This window comes from Gossypium hirsutum, chromosome D10 (genome assembly GCF_007990345.1).
Source record: "Gossypium hirsutum isolate 1008001.06 chromosome D10, Gossypium_hirsutum_v2.1, whole genome shotgun sequence".
Taxonomy (NCBI): domain Eukaryota; kingdom Viridiplantae; phylum Streptophyta; class Magnoliopsida; order Malvales; family Malvaceae; genus Gossypium; species Gossypium hirsutum.
The window spans coordinates 25,294,885-25,298,146 of record NC_053446.1 but is presented as its reverse complement, the minus strand read 5'-3'; the positions used below and the strand labels follow the sequence as shown (position 1 = coordinate 25,298,146).

The 3,262-nt window shown below is 32.6% G+C and overlaps 1 long non-coding RNA gene across 1 annotated transcript; it reads right to left on the bottom strand.

Moving 5' to 3' along the window:
* Positions 1-568: 568 nt before the first annotated feature.
* Positions 569-1,156, bottom strand: LOC121222193 (uncharacterized). The gene is made up of 2 exons (XR_005919286.1): positions 880-1,156; positions 569-809 (listed from the first exon to the last, which is right to left on the bottom strand). It is a non-coding gene; the product is annotated as an uncharacterized lncRNA (long non-coding RNA).
* Between the last annotated feature and the right edge of the window lie 2,106 nt (positions 1,157-3,262).

The window sequence follows — 3,262 nt, the reverse complement described above, 5'->3', positions numbered from 1 at the left end:
ATCTTAAACCAAACTTTCCAAAAGGACTTTTCCACGACACTTTTTAAAAACACTTTTCAAAAATAATGCTAAACTAGCCCTTAATCAGAAAGGCCTATATGAAAAGTACTTGGGCATATATAAATACTAATGTTGAATTTCTTAAAGTGGATAATTAGATTTATGGGTAAAAGTATTATGGAGACTCTTAATTAGAAGTTAGGTTATATTTTATTTTTTCTATCCAAAAAATAGGTAAATTAGTCCATATATTTTATATCAAAGCACAAACTGATTCTTGTATTAAAAATTTCTTCTATTTCTACAGTTTGGTTATTTCGTCAACCACATCAATTTTTACTAGTAGAAATTGATGGAATTATTAATAGAAAGAACTAGTTTACTTTTTAATTTGATGTATAGAGACTAATTTACTCATCTTCAATAAAGAAGACAAAAAACAATCACCCCATGGTACTTTTTGGCTTATATGATTATATATCACAAAATTAAAATAAAATACATTTAAAATAATATAATATACAAATATATTAAAATGTATATTACATAAAATATTAACGTACTAAGATTATCTAAAATACATAATGTTCAAATTATGGGATATAATATCAAAGAGTATTATATTATATAAAAAAATTGGATTTAATCCTAAACAACCCAGCAGAATTACGAAAAACAAAATAATGATAACAACCATTATTTACGACGCTTCTCCCCTCCACCTGGATGATCATCATTTGGAGGTGGTTTTGCTTCGATTAAATTTCTACCTATCACTTCATTGATGTTTTTAACTACAATTATAAACCCTGAAAAAGAAAAGTGATGATATATAAGAAATTAAAAACAATTTTAATATATAGTTTGAATTCAACTTACCCATATAGTGAGTGCTTGTTGCAGAAGATGGAGGCAAGAGGAGAGAAAACGATAGCAGCAGGACAAGTATAAAAAGCAATGAGGACATCTTGTAGGCCATGTTTGGCCGCTGTAAAACTGAGTTCTGGGTTGAAGCCGAGGCAGCTTGATCGGACTGGATTGTGATTCTTGTGGAGGAGAAAGACTCACTCTTTTATATCAATAATTGCTTACCAGATAAGTTAGATAAAGTGTGATCGAATTCATCTTTTTTCCTTTTCTGAATATTGATCACAGAAATTTCCTTATTATTTTATTTATTGTATTTCAAAATCAAAGTCAAAACACTTAACAGTATCAATTAATAAAAAAATTATATACAAAACAAATTAGACTTTTATTAAAATGGTTAAATTGGATATTTAAAAGCTATAATAAAATTTTAATCAGATTATTATAATTTTAAAAAATATAAAATATCTAAATGATTAAGCCACATAATATCACTTCATCAAATATCCAAACCATGCTTTTCTTCATCTCTCATTTTCTTTGCCACCTCATGTTTATTTCCTTAATTTTCTAATTTTTAAGCCAAATTAATTTATTAAATACTTAACTGTTTCAATAAGCTAAAAGGTAACAGGGTTTAAAAGAAAACTATATATATGTTCACATATCAACAACAAAAAACACAATTACTCTATCACTCTGACATGTAAATTAATAATTATTGATTAAGGGTGGGTTTGGATGGGCGATTGGGTGCTGTGCTGTGCGGTGCGGTGCGCTTAGTTTACTTTTTGTCTCACGCTACAGTATTACTACAGTATCTAATCTCATCGCCACCGCTGTTTTTAAATTAATCGTAGTTAAACGCACCGCCCATCCAAACTCACCCTAAATGAACTAGGTTTTCCCTTTATTTTACGTTACCCAATTTCTGTTTACCTTTCACGCTAAACTTAGAAAATTAAAAATTTTACTGTCCAAATTTCATAATTTTGATTTTTCTTTACAAATTTTTATTAGCTCACATAAGCTATGACAATTTTTTTAATAAAAAAAATATTTTTATTTTTCATACTATTATTTTTTTGACTTGTCAGAAATAGTGCCTGGACGCATTTTCCTGTTGACATGTTAGGAAAAGCAGTTCAGTTGGACATGTTTTCTAATAATTCCGAAAGAAAATGCACTCAGTGGGGTGCGCTTTCCTTGACATGTTAGCAGAAAACGCATCTAACTTGGCGCGCTTTCTCTTCATTTGTCCAAAACCTACGAAGATGCCCTGCGCCTAGGAATCTGGGTAAGTTTTCAAGCACGCCTCGAGTATACATTATTATTAGATGAAAACACGTCTCAGAAGATGCGTTTTTAATGTATCCCACCCTCCCTCTTTGTTTTTTTTTCCTTTTAGTCTCACCCCAAGCCTATAAAAGGGGTTTCCCTCTACTCAATCATCTCTTTTGGCCACCAGCCACCATCCCTCCCCCTTAAAAATTTCTCTCTCTCAGTTCTCTTTCCACTTTAGTGTTTAAATTTTTTGTCGAAAATATTTATTTCCATTGGAGGTAGAGAGTGTTTTAGTTTTAAGGTATTTTGAGTCGTTGGTGATACAATAGCGCTCCGAGACACATGCATTTTCCGTACCGGGATGGGACTAAGTTCAAGGCAAGAGGACTGTCTAGGGGGACCAATTGTGACGATGGAAACATCCGCTCTCCCCCTGAGAGTCTTCTTGATCTAACTTGGTCTCAAGATAAGAAGGAAGGTTAAAGATACTACCTACGATAGAGATGGGAAAAAATAATAAGTTGATTACAACAGAAAGCCCATTAGTTTTTCCCTATGATTATGCCCTCAAACTTATGTGTGGTATTTATAATGCATCATCTCTAGGAATCCAAAAGGCTTGAACTTGTAACCGCATACAACTGTCAACTGGCCCCCGAGTTATACTCCAACCCGTGACTGCATAACGACAATCGACTAAGACCTTTATATACACTTCAACCCGTGACCATATAAAGCATTGCCACCCCAAAACTTGACTTTAATAAAATAAGCTTCTAAGGTAATGGTCCCATCCCAGTACGACACATGAAATGTGTGTGTCTCCAAGTGTTATCACATCCTCGGCAACTCAAGTCTACCTATGAGCTTTCACCATGTCTACATCAAATCCCTAAACCCAGTAAAAACCCTGAACCATAAAAATCCCTAAACTCGTAAAAACACTAAACCTTAAAAAATATAAAGCTTCAATACCTTAAAACCAAAAATCATAAAATACCAAAAATAAACCCTAAACCTAAAAAACCTTTAAAAACTAGCCAAGGAGAGAGAAAAGGGAAAGCACATCTAGGTGGGCACACTTTTTTGCCAACTAAGAGGAAAACAC